Source organism: Tupaia chinensis, unplaced genomic scaffold, assembly GCF_000334495.1.
Source record: "Tupaia chinensis unplaced genomic scaffold, TupChi_1.0 Scaffold000685_1, whole genome shotgun sequence".
Classification (NCBI taxonomy): domain Eukaryota; kingdom Metazoa; phylum Chordata; class Mammalia; order Scandentia; family Tupaiidae; genus Tupaia; species Tupaia belangeri.
In genome coordinates this window covers 693,227-707,328 of record NW_006160208.1, presented here as the reverse complement: position 1 = coordinate 707,328, position 14,102 = coordinate 693,227, and the positions used below count along the sequence as shown (strand labels likewise).

At 44.6% G+C, this 14,102-nt stretch overlaps 1 pseudogene; it reads left to right on the top strand.

Moving 5' to 3' along the window:
- Positions 1–14,102, top strand: part of LOC102490974 (peptidyl-prolyl cis-trans isomerase FKBP3-like) — a 30,391-nt pseudogene that overhangs the window by 5,908 nt on the left and 10,381 nt on the right.

The following is a 14,102-nucleotide window of genomic DNA, read 5'->3' as shown; positions in this document are numbered from 1 at the left end:
ACCGCTCCCCCACCTTCCGGATCTCCTGGCCACTGAACTGCCAACGCTTGTACAAGGATCTGGTTCTGGGACATCTCTTGTTCCCCCCCCCGCAACCCCCCGGTAGTCTGCCAGTTTCCCCCTTTCACTTCCTCCACAAAATTTATTCCTAACAAAGGAGATAAACCAACTTTCCCGAAAAGGGAGACGCGGTTCATTGGTAGCATATAGCAACACTACGAGGTGGGCCTGTGTTGCTCTAATATTCAAACAAGTTCAAAGAAGAAAAAAGTGCCAAGCCTTTAAGTTTTAAGGCTGGAGTAGGAAGTTATCAGAGGATGGGATGAAGCACTTTTGATTATGAGTAAAGGAGAAAAGGCTTGACTGGTGATTGAACCAGGATGGGCTTGTGGAAAGAGAGGACAGCCTGAGGCCCAGATTCCACCAAATACAAAACTCTTTTTTGAAGAGGAATTAGTGGACGTTGATTTACATGGCAGTTCTTCAGCTCTAAAGACATCAGTAATGATAAAACTTGGCCTTGGGACCAACAGGTGGCATAATCACTTGACTCCCACATAGTTGACGGTGGTTCAAGTCCTGGACTGGGCGACCTAAGCTCACTCCAGGTGTGTGTGCGTGCATTCACAAAATCTTGAGAAGAGAATGGAGGAGAAGGGATTGCAACATGGCTATCCCCCCAAGGGGTAATTTCTTGCTTTCTTTCTCTATCTCCAGCGAGCTCATGTGCTCTCTTGCAAAAATCTCTCTCAAAAAAAAAACCAAAACCAAACAAACAAACAAACAAAAACATGGCTTTGAAGAAGCTTATGCAACTATTGCAGGGGAAGAGTCAACTGGAAAACTGAAGGAGTTAACATTTGTTTATAACTTGATCTCAATTTTGGAGAAATGTAACCCCTTATCAATCCCTAAAGTCTAAAATATTTTACTTACAGCTGTGTAAAACATTAGTTGAGATCTGTTTTTCCTTTTACCTCATGTGTAAACTAAAAGGCTCAATAAAAATGTATCTATTGTCTTGAAAAAAAAAAAAAAGAAGTGGCTTACATTGATTCTATTCACATTTTACTCATAAGAGCAAGTCACATGGCCAAGTCTGATGTAATGACGGGTGGAGGTATAATATTTTATAGGAAGGTATAATATTTTATAGCAAATAATTAGGAGCAATAACAGAATCTACTATATGGCATGTGAGTATTTACTTACTTAATTTAGTTGGAGAATTGTTTAATTCTATTCCTCCAACAGTCAAAGAGAATGCTTTTCTCTCTTCAATAAATTCTCAGTAACATCTACTGGTATTTGGTTTAATTGCTCATATTAAAAAGTATTTTTCAGAGGTCAGGTGGTGTGCAGTGGTAATACACCTGGACCCAGATGGGAAAGACCCGGGTTCGAGTTCCGGGACATTCTCTAGCACACCAGCTGCACATATGCTAAAAATGTATCTATTGTCTTGAAAAAAAAAAAAAGAAGTGGCTTACATTGATTCTATTCACATTTTACTCATAAGAGCAAGTCACATGGCCAAGTCTGATGTAATGACGGGTGGAGGTATAATATTTTATAGGAAGGTATAATATTTTATAGCAAATAATTAGGAGCAATAACAGAATCTACTATATGGCATGTGAGTATTTACTTACTTAATTTAGTTGGAGAATTGTTTAATTCTATTCCTCCAACAGTCAAAGAGAATGCTTTTCTCTCTTCAATAAATTCTCAGTAACATCTACTGGTATTTGGTTTAATTGCTCATATTAAAAAGTATTTTTCAGAGGTCAGGTGGTGTGCAGTGGTAATACACCTGGACCCAGATGGGAAAGACCCGGGTTCGAGTTCCGGGACATTCTCTAGCACACCAGCTGCACATATGCATGCCCATGATCCTGGCCAGCTGAGACCGGGGTGGCCTGTGATGTGAAAGCCCAGTGGGGGGTGCCTGTCTCTCTTCCACTCTCAGAAAAAGTGGGTAAATTTGTAAAGGTTTTTGCCATAGGACATGTGCACTTGCCAGAGAGAAACAGAGACAGAGAGAGACAGTAAAAGGGAAAGTAAGAAATCACCTCTCCCAGGGTGTCTTAGAGCTCTCCAGAGAAATAGAACCCACAAGAAATATACATATATACATACACACACACACACACACACACACACACACAAACATGTATATTGGTTATACATAATCATTCACTTGCCAGAGAAACAGATAGAGAAACATAGAGGGAAAGTGAGAAATGGCCATGCCACAATCCCTTTTCGTCCATTCTCCTCTCGGGATTCCGGGGACACAGGCACATGTGCCTGGCATGATTTTCAAGCCACAAGGTCGGAGACTAAACACGGTTGGCCATGTGAAAGTCCAGCGTCTTAACTACTATGCCACCCACTGGCCCAGGATATTGACGTATTCCATAACCTTCTGTTTCTGTCATTCTAGCCTTAGACTAACACTAGAGACTTTTCTCATATCAATATTGTCCACGGCCTCAATTTCCATAACAGCGTATTTTAGATATAAGAGCCAAACCACAGACATCAGGCCAGATTGTCTTCTGGAGATAAGAACGAGGGTACTAACACACAACATGATTATCTGTGGACTTACCGGCACATACCACGCATTGTTCTTTCCCTTTTTCTTTCTTCCTCCTTTTCAGAGACTAGAGAATAAGACAAAAGACAGAACACTATTTCTTCAGCAGTTATTGAATATCTATTACTGGTGCATGACAAGACAAGGATTATGGATATAATAATAACTAAGAAAGTTTTTCATTCTTTTCTTTTTTTTAGATTCTTGCCATAGGGCTTGCTGGAGAGGGAGAGAGAAAAAAGGAGACATATCTCTCCCTGGGGGGATGGCAAGGCCTCAACCCCCTCTCTTCCATTTTCCTCTCGGGATTTTGGGCATGCTTACACAAACCCCCGGTGTATCTTTCAAGTCACCAGGTCTGGGACTTGCACTATGGAGCCAGCCACGTGAGATCCAGCACCTTCAGCACCATGCCACCTGCTGGTCCACTAAGAACGTGTTTTACCCACTCGAATAAGCTTCTGTCTGGTGGAGGACATGGGTATGGACACACACATGATCAAACGTAGCATTACGTAATCATGCTTCTGTAAATAGAAGAGTATTTGTACTGCAAAGAGCTAGGGAGGTGCTTTCGAGGAGAAAAGGCAAATGAGTCCATTCTTCCTGCCTACAGAGGTTTCACCTAGTTGATACTGAATACGGAAGAGTGAGTCATCAAAGGCCTTTAAGCAGAAAAGCTTAGTCAGATTTGTTTTATAACGATAACTCTGGTGACAGAGCAGAGTGGACCAGATGGGAGAGGAGAGGAGACCAGCTGGAGACGGGAAGAGGAGCACGGTGGTGAGAAAAGGACAAAGAGAGTTTAGAGACATTTAAGAGGCAGAAATTGGTAAAAACTTGGAAATTACTTTTTTTTTGGAGAGGTTTTTGCTATAGGACATGTGCACTCACCAGCAAGACAGAGAGAGACAAAGAGACAGAAAGTAAGAAATCACCCCCCGCCCCAGCGGGAATGGCCATACCATAATCCCTTCTCCATTCTCCTCTCAGGATCTTGGGCATGCATGCACACGTGCCTGGAGTGAGTTTAAGCCACCAGGTCCAGGACCCGAACCGCAGTCGACTACATGGGAGTCCAGTGACATAGCCATTACGCTAACTGCTGGTCCCGGAAATGACTTTTATGTGGAGAATATATGAAGGTGGGACGAGCAGGTGTCATGGAGGTTAAGGCAGCTGGATAACACATGGTGAACTGCATGGTTTGAGTCCTGGACCTGGCAGCTTGTAAAACATGCTGGGCGTGTATGCGTGTGTGTTCAGAATCCTAAGAGGAGATTGGAGGAGAAGGAATTGTAGCATGGCCATGCCCCCCCGGGGGGTAATTTCTCATACTCCCCAACCCCCATTTCTCTCTGGCGGGCATATACATCCTATAACAAACCAAAACAAAATAATAGAATATATGGAGGCAAAATAGTGCAAAATCTCTCCACCACGCTATCATTCTGGTAGGTAGAAAAGGCTGATCTTGGATCCACAGGCTAACAAGGCATCTGATGTTTTCTTTCTTGGCGTGTGGGTATCTTGTATTTATAGAAGTGGGGGGTTAATGGAAAGACCCACCTCTAACTCCCACCACGTGGGTGATGCCGGGCAGCTTAGCTGAGTGGACGCTGCGTGCCTTAGTCTGCTTCTTCCTGTGAATGGGTCTGACCCTCGGCTACAGGACAGGGCTATGAGGCCCAGGAGCGGCTAATCTGAGTCCCGGCCCTCCTCCCCAGCTACAGCAACTAGCCCAAGGAGCGGCCATTGACCATATCAGGGCTAGAACCCTTCTCTGACAGTTTCCAATTGCAAAATAAAGAGGAACTATTTCCTTTCTGATTTCTGGTGGCGAAATTGTGAGGGGATGGGGCCAGACTGCTGGCGATTGTGATTCCAAGGTCCAAGGGAAACATTCTGAGAGGGTGAACAGAGGCACAGGGGGTGCTGGTGCTGGCCTGGCCCTGGTTCCAGTCAGTCCTGAAGTCTGCTTAGTGAATCAGGAAATGGCCTTTCCTTTCCCAGGTGAGCCTGGGTGACTTGCAGCCCGAGTTCTGACTCAGTCTCCCAAAGGGCATAGCCATACTGTGCCGGCTTGGAGGGTGAGCCTGAGGGTTAGAGTCGCTACACATGAAGCACTTCCTCCAGCGCTCTCTCAGCTTCCTCTCCCTCACCCCTGAGGGCCTCTCAGGACCAGCCATCACAGTAGCCAGCAGCTCTGATGGGCTCCCACCAGCTTCTTTCCTTTTCTCCTAACTTGGGTGGCAATGGTTTGTTCAGCATCCTAAAAATGGTCCCCTGAGATTAAGCTTGAGATGTGGTAGTGCAGTTGGTACCTTGCCTGCATGAGGGGTGTTCTCCCTTCCCCGCCTCATCCGCTAACCTCTCTCCTGCTTCCTGGGCCTACGCTCCCTGTCTCTCTCTTTCTGGTGAGCGCACTCACCCTATAGCAATAAACTCTAAAATAAATAAATAAATAAATAAATAAATAAATAAATGGCTAAGTTGTAGAGAAACTAAGAGATACTGAAGCACCTCTTCCAGGCTGACTGGCCAAGGAGAATAGTATTTGTCAGAACAGAAAGAAACAAATTGTATGGCAAAAGTCACCATGAAAGAAGATTTTTTTTTTTTAAGAGGTTTTTGCTATGGGGTGCGTGCGCTCACCAGACAGAGACAGAGAGACTGAAAGTGAGAAATCACCCCCAGGGGGTATGGCCACGCCACAATCCCTTCTCCTCCATTCTCCTCTCAGGATCTTGGGCACTCACGCACACGTGCCTGGCATGAGTTTAAGCCACCGGGTCCAGGACGCAAACTGCGGTCGACTACGTGGGAGTCCAGCGACATAGCCATTACGCTAACTACTGGTCCCACTATGAAAGAAGTTTTGATCTGGGATTAAAGGTTGAAGACAGCCAGGGTGGAATAGAGTGTGGAGAGATGGTACCTTCTCTTGCCAATCTATCACCAAATCACTAATACTGGGCTGCATTTCTTCAATATATAATAATATACAAATTGTTTTCTTTTAGGATGTTCAGAAATTACCAGCGTATGACCCTGTGAAAAAAAATATGTGAGGAAAAATAAAAACTGGCCTTTGTGATGTACCCACAGAGCACAGATGTAAGGTGCTTAGTGGAAGCTTGTCTACCAGAGAATAAGGAGATACGTTAGCTGTTAATTCTCTAATCAAAAAGGTAAAGAAAGATAAAATTCCCTACCAGGAAATCCCCTCTTCTCTGCTCCCTGCTTACAAATGTTGACAAGACATCTAATTCTGGGGTGGGTACTTCTGATAAATCTATTTACTCTGGGAGACAGCTAGGAAACACTAAAAATAAACAAATTGAGTTCATTTTAAAGCCTTCTGGAAAAGACCCATTATAATATACACATAAATTGCATCGAATTCACATTCCAACTGGATAAAATTATTCACAGTTTTGAGACAAGTATATGTTAATGTTTTACTGGAAGTTTACACATAAAATATCGCTTAAATGTGGTAACCCATATAACTCAGGTTTAGTATAATTACAATTTCACTTCATTGAGGTTAAGAGTGGATCATGACATCAAACCCTGTGAAGCATGCCTGTCTCTTTGTCTGTCTACCTCTTTCTCTTTCTATCTAGATCACTCACTCATGGAAAATAAAGAAATAATCCTCAGAAAAATAGCCATTTGATGTCTACTGCTCGTCAAACCACAGGCTAGCGGGTAGAGATTAGCAGCGATAAAGGCAGACAGGATGCCTACTCTCTGGGGGCCTGAATGATGAATGGATTTACTCAACGTCCTTCAACTCTTTAAAAAACTTAATTCAGCTTTGCTCAGTCTTTTCCCAAAGAATTCAAATGAGTTGATACTTGTGTCATCATCTCTTTCTAAAACACCAGTCCCACCAGTGCCCGTGTTAACAGGACAGATAAGCATTGCTCTTTTGAGAGCTCAAAGAAGGTTAAGTCCCAATGCCTTCTGGAGGCATGCAGTCTGTTGGAGAGTAAAAACCAACACATGGAACAATTAGGAAACAATACAGAAACATAATGAAGTGCTAATTGTTTGGGACAGACTGCATATTTTCGGAAGAGGGATAATGAAGGCAGCTATATAATTAGTATATAATTTATAATGCATGCTGCACACACCATCGGGGGATTTAGCACAGCAGCCAAATAACTTCTGGTACAGAAAACATGGTTTCCTATCCTGGTGTAAGAACCAGGTCTCTGGGAATACTGACCTGTTCATCTGCTTGAAAAGGGAAGGGGGCTGATCTCTTAATGATACATAAAAAGAAACAGAAAAAATACCTCCTGAAATCTAGATTTCTGGAGTCCCTTTTGCATTGCATAGACTCTGAGGGATGAAAAGAACTAAAATTGTATGTATTTCTAAGTATGTGCTCCTTTACAAGGGAAGAAACTGGAGAGTTAGGAGGAGGGCATCCTTCAGGGTCCCAAAGGTCTCATGGTCTCCAAGGAGGCCTTGTCAAGGGCGGTAGGGAGGTACCAGCTATATAATAGATATTGGGCCTTCATAGGAATATGCTTCTCCTTGAATTTTCCTTTCCCAGACAGCAATGTTCCCTCTCTTCCCAATCCCTACTCTAGGACTTTGAAAGGAACAAACAGGGTTCTGAGTTACTTTCTCATGCTCACCCACCCTGAGGGGCCAGCTTGGTTCTTCCTGTGGCACTAGGGGAAGAGGGGAGTGGAGGAGCCTGAATTCCCAATTCTGAAGCTGTTTACAACTAATCCAGTCTCTTGGAAATTCCGTCAATTGGTATATCCGGGAGTCTCTCCTAATTAGCCCAATCGATACTAAGAGAAAGTCTCTTCTCTCATTTCATTCATACGCATCTTTCATCCCAAAATCTAACTCTAGGGACCAGCAGTTAGCATAATGGCTATGTTGTTGGACTCCCATGTAGTCGACCACGGTTTGAGTCCCAGACCCGATGCCTTAAACTCAGGCTGGACGTGTGTGGGTGTGTGCCCAAGATCCCAAGAGGAGAATGGAGGAGAAGGGATTGTGGCGTGGCCGTCCCCCCTGGGGGGTGATTTCTCGCTTTCTGTCTCTGTCTCTCTCTGTTTTTCTGGTGAGAGCGCTATAGAAAAAAACCTCTCCAAAACAAAAGATAAAAAAAATTTTTTTTAAACTGTAGACCCACTGAGGCTATGTAGCAGAAAAGAATATGGGGGCCAGTTCTTGCCTAAATATACTGACTACATTTGTTAGACTTTGGGCCACAAGAAACATAAATATTAAGGTGTTTTCAAAGGCATAAAGGTTCTATATTTAAACATCTTGAGCCAGTCCTGTAACCTAGTAGTTAAGGGAGTGGGATCCTACATGGCTGGCTGCAGTTTGAGTCCTGACCCTGGAGGCTTAAGAAACACACGAGGCAGGTGTTCTCCATTCTACTAACAGAATGGAGAAATGGAGGAGGAGGAGTTGTAGCAGGACTACACCCCACTGGGGGAGTGGTATTTTTCTCCCTCTCCTTCTCCCTCTCTCTCTGGAAGGGACACATACCCTTTGGCAATTAAAAGAAATGTCTTAAGAGGCCTCTAGAAAGACCCTCCCTTTGTAAGAACCCACTGTGACATGCATTCCGTGTAATTCTGAGCAAAAGTAGATAAGAACTTGGGAAAAAGAAAATGAAGTCAGGTGATGGTTACCATGAGAAACTGCCCCTCTTAATCTCAGAAATTTTGTGTTTACATTTTTAAAATCTATATGGCTTTAGTAGGGTGGACCCAGGTTTGACACTTGAAATGAATGTACCGCAAGGTTCTGTGAGGGTTAGGGGTGAACAGTCTGAAATTGTGTTTCAGTTGGGCTGGCTCTGCAGGGATCAAACATGAGGATATGACTGACACTGATGTTCTTGGGTTTTTTTCCCCAGAAGATAATGAGCTCCATTTGTTAAAGCTGAAGACATGCAGCTGTTGAAGTAAAAAGTCTGACTTGATTTTTATTCTTCCCCTAAATAAACATTTTTTTTTCTTTTTTTACTTCTGGTAGTACAATGACTCTGGGGAACGTTACTGTTTTCTTCATATAGTACAGTACAGTACCTAGAATTTTCTTTAAAAATCTCGTTCTAAAAGGAAAAAAAATCCATCTGAAGGAAGCATTAATATTTTCCATATGTGTTGGCTCTTGAGGGAGGAATTAATATTCAGATTCAGATTCAGTCCATGTGGATTGGCAAGTGCAGGCCTGTAGCTCACAGGCAAGCTGCAGACTTGCAAGTCTTAGCTGCTCAGCAAATCCGCAAACCTCACGGTGTGCAAAGCTGGTGGGCTGAGCTCTGAAATCAAGCCCTCAGCCCATCTTTGAGATAAAATTTCACGGGCAGTGCCAGTTGAAACAACTCCTCAAGAGAAAGGTCAAAAGATACTTTTTCACTTTGCGAAATGAATGGACAGAGACGTTTGTGGAATGCTTGCACTGAAAGAGACTTCAGAGATCACCATGTGTGGTCTCATAGTTAACAAACTGAGAGAAATGGAGCCCACAGTGGCACCAAGATCTACGCAGGGCTGGATAGCTGCTCTGAAGACACCCTCGCTACATTCATACCCAGGGCTACCAACTCCATACCAAGGACCTTACCTACACAACAGCCTGCAAAGTATTTTCCCATTTTGAGAAAAAATACACACACACACACACACAAACACACACACAATTACATATATAATTCCAGGAAATATAAATAAGCAAGGTTTCATTTTTCTGGCCTTTTATAGTCCAAGATCTAGGCACCAGCCGATTCCATATCTAATGAAGACCCTCATCTTTTTTCTTTTAGAGAGGTTTTTGCAATAGGGCGCATGTGCTCGCCAGAAAGATAGAGAGAGACAGAGAGACAGAAATCACCCCCCCACACCCGGGAGGAGGGGGATGGCCACGCCCCAATCCTTTCTCCTCCATTCTCCTCTTAGGATCTTGAGCACGCATGCACACGCACCCGGCGTGAGTTTAAGCCACTGGGTCCAGGACTCGAACCGTGGTTGACTACTTGGGAGTCCAGCGACATAGCCATTATGCTAACTGCTGGTCCCAAGGGCCCTCATCTTAGTTCACAGATGATGCCTTCCTCTTCTATCCTCACATTAGTAGAAGAGGCAAAGGAGTTCCCTGGGGCTTCTTTTGTAAGGACCCTAAACCCAGCCCACATGATCTAATCACCTCCCAAAGGCCCTATCCCTTAATACCATGATCCTGGGGGTTAGATTTCAACTAAGAATTTTTTAGAGGAGGTAAGGGCCTTGACACAAACATTCAGACCATCTCGTGTATGTGTGTTGGGGGTGTGTGTAGAGAGACAGCGAGAGAGGGGCGGAGAGAACTGGATGGATTCAGAGTGTGTGTTGGAAATAAAGGAGACAGGACTTGCCGCTGGATTGAATACAGGCAGGAGTGAAGGATAGAGAAATTAAAATAATTCCTAGATAGTTGGCTTCTGTTCCCAGGTGGATAAAATTCTATCTTAAATTGGGATAGGACTTGGGGGAAAACAGAATTTAGGAGTGTGTTCCCGTGGTTTGGATGTCTCCCAAGATTCAAGTGGTGGGAATTGGCCTTGTTGTAAAGGTGCTAAGTGAAAACTTGATCCTTTCTGTGCCTCAGGGTGAGGCCTGTGGGTGTGACAGAGTCATTAGTTATTATGCTTGAGTTCTGGTGCATATGTAAGGAGAGGAGTGAGGCAGGAAGAAGCCATGAATATAGACCATGCTCCACTCCATTCAAGACGCTGCCTTCCGCCATTTTGTAATGACTTTGGATTTTACTGTCACCAAAACCATGAGTTTTGAAAAACAAAACAAAACAAAACAACCCTCTATTTTCTTTATAAATCATTTAGTCTGAGGTAGTTCTGTTAGCAACACAATAACAAACCAAGGTGTGTGTGAAAGAGTCAGGAGTTGTGCTTAGACTATCTTAAACACTGGATACCCAGCAGACACACCGACTCCATCCCACCTTACTGACTTCTCCCCAGTCTCCTCTGCTGGTTCTTCCTCATTTCCTCAGCCCGTTCTCACTGGAGGGCCTCCGGCTCCTTCCTTGCACCTTTCCTCCAGCCGCATTCAGTCCCTTAGTGGTTTCTTCCCACCATGTGGCTTTATATGCTACCTAGAGGCTCATGTCCCCTATGTTTTAATCTCCAGGCCAGACCTCCCCCCTGAATTCCAGGCCTATATGTACATCTGCCTATTTGACATCTCTAACAGACAATTCAAACTTCCCCACAAAATTAGGTTGCCAGATCAAATAAAGGATGCCCGATTAAATTAGAATAGCAGTATTTCTTTCTAAGTATGACTATCGGGTTGCCTGAAAAGTTGTGACACGCATTTGCATAGAAAAGCGTGTCCCGACTTTTCTGACAACCTGATATAAAGCGATATTGTATACGATGCATCTACACCAAAAACTGTTGAGCTGAAATTCAGATTTTACCGATTTCTTGCCCTTTTGTTTGTTAAATCTGGCAACCTTACCTGAAAACAGGTTCCATCCCGTCTTCCCCATTCCAGCTGAAAGCAACTACATCCTTTCAATTGTTCGGGTTAAAGACATTTGCATTACCTTTTGGTCTTGGTTTTCTTTTGCATCCCGTATACAGTTTGTCAGCATATCCTATTGGCTTTATCTTTTTTTTTTGAGAGAGATTTTCGCTATAGGGCGCGTGCGCTCGTCAGGCAGACAGAGAGAGACAGAGAGACAGAAAGCGAGAAATCACCCCCCAGGGGGGATGGTCACGCCGCAATCTCTTCTCCTCCATTCTCCTCTCAGGATCTTGGGCACGCACGCACACGCGCCCGGCGTGAGTTTTAAGCCACGGGGTCCGGGACGCGAACCGCGGTCGACTACGTGGGAGTCCAGCGACATAGCCATTACTCTAACTGCTGGTTCCCTATTGGCTTTATCTTTAAATTATGTACTTACCATCTTCACTGCTACCATTCCAGGCCAGGGCACCATCATTTAACTTGCTAAAACCGGGCCAGCTCCGTGGTACAGAGGTAAGCAGTGCTGTGACGAACAGGCAGATTCCTATGGAAGTGTGTGGGTTCAGTCCCCTGTCTGACCTGTACACAGCAGGCACGCACACCCCTAGTCCTGGATGGGAGGAGAGTTGATTGAGGGTGTTTGACTCATTCTGTCTCGCTCTCATGAAAGAAATAAATTTTAAATAAAAATGGCTAAAATAGACTCTCAGCTCTTTTCCCTTTGTCCCTTAGAGTCTGTGTTCTCAACAAAGCAGGCAAGGGGTTCTTTTTACTTATTTATTTTTTTAAGTTTTTGCCATAGGTGCATACGTTTGCTGGAGAGAGACAGAGAGAGGGAAAGTGAGAGAAATCACCCTCAAGGAAGATGGCCATGCTGCAAGCCCTTCTCCTCCTGAGATTTTGGGGCATACATGCACATCTGCCTGCTGTGATTTTTCAAGCCACCAGGTCTGGGACTCAAACCATGGTCAGCCATGTAAGAGTCCAAGTCTTTAACCACCATACCACTTGCTGGCCCCAAGGAGGGCTTCTTAAAAGCAAATCAAGGGACCAGAAGATGGAATAATGGTTACGTCACTGGACTCCTATGTAGTCAACCACTGTCTGCATCCCAGACCCAGTGGCTTAAACTCACGCCTGGTGTGTGTGCGTGCATGCCCAAAATCTGGAGAGGAGAAAGGAGACAGGATTACGGAGTGGTCATCCACCCTAGGGAGTGATTTCTCACTTTCTGTCTCTCTGTCTGTTTTTCTGGTGAGCGCACATGCCCTAGAGCAAAACCTCTCCCCCAAAAAAGCAAATCAAATGGCCAGATAGTTGAGCAAGAGTGAAACACAGTACTCTGCAAGACATGGTGAAGGTTCTGGTTCAAGTCTGGAAACCTCCCTGACTACACCGGGCACACACTTGTACATCGGGCTCTGGAGGTGGGTCACAGTGTCAAGACTATGTTGAGAGATGCTGTCTCTCTCACACATGCACAATTTAAAAAAAAAAACAAACTCTTTTTAAGGCACCAGCAACATAATGGTTACATTGCTGGACTCCCACGTAGTCAACCACAGTTTGAGTCCTGGACCCGGTGGCTTGAAACTCATGCCAAGCGCATGTGCATGTGTGCCCAAAATCCCTAGAGAAGAATGGAGGAGAAGGGATTGCAGCATGGCCATTCCCCTAGGGAGTGATTTCTTGCATTCTCTCTCTCTCTCTCTCCAGCGAGCGTACACGCTCTATAGCAAAAACCTCTCCAAAAAGAAAAAAACTTTTTTTTTTTTTAAAAAAAGGACCAGCAGATGATGCGGTGGTTAAAGGTGCTGGATTCCCACATGGCTGACTGTGGTTCAAGTCCCAGATCTGGTGGCTTGCTTTCTCACTTTCCCTCTCTCTTTCTCTGTCTCTCTCTGATCAAACTGGAAAATAATAATAATCATAGTAATAAAGTTAAAGAAAAATAGCTCTTTTTAAAAAGGTAAGTCACATATCACTCTTCTGCTTCAAAGTGCTAATGGCTTTTCATCTCGGTCCGTATAAAAAGCAGCGTGACTAGCCAGAGTACATGGCACCCACTCCCTTCACCCTCCACTTCCTGACTTTCTCTCCTACCGCTTTTCCCTCACTCACTCTCCTACTGCTGGAACTGGCCGTCTGTCTCTGGAACACTCCAAAGCTCACTCTTGCCACAGTTGCAGTGCATTTACTGTCTTCTGCCTCAACCATTATTAAAAAAAGGAAAAAAAGGGAACCAGCAGTTAGCATAATGGCTATGTCGCTGGACTCCCACGTAGTCGACCATGGTTCGTGTCCTGGACCCGGTGGCTTAAAACTCACGCCGGGCGCGTGTGCGTGCGTGCCCAAGATCCTGAGAGGAGAACGGAGGAGAAGGGATTGCGGCGTGACCATCCCCCCTGGGGGGGGTGATTTCTTGCTTTCTGTCTCTCTGTCTCTTTCTGTCTGGCAAGCGCATGCGCCCTATAGTGAAAAAAACCTTTCTAAAAACAAAAAATCCACGTGACTCACTCCCTCACCGCCTTGCAGTCTTTGCTGAAATTTCCCCTTCTCAGTGGACCCTCCATAACCACCCTATTTAAAATGGAACCCCTTCTCCTCCCCAGGCACTCTCTGTTCCTTCTGCTTATCCTTGTCTCAGTACCTACCAGCCTGTAGGGTACTCTCCAGTTACTTATTTACATTGCTTCTTGTTTTTACAAGGGCGGTGACTTTTGCCTGTTTTTTCACTGATACAACTATGCTCCAAACCTAGAATAATATCTGGCTTATATAATCAATAAATATTAATGGAATTAATAAATCTATCAATAGATTTATCAAGTAGGCAGCTGGCTATACAAATCTCGAATTCTAGGGAGATGTTAGGGCTGGAGATTGGGAGTCACTGAGATGTGGAGGTATCAAAAGTTCTAGGAGGGCCGGGAAGCCGCGCGGGGCGCCCGGCGGAAGCCGCGCGGGGCGCG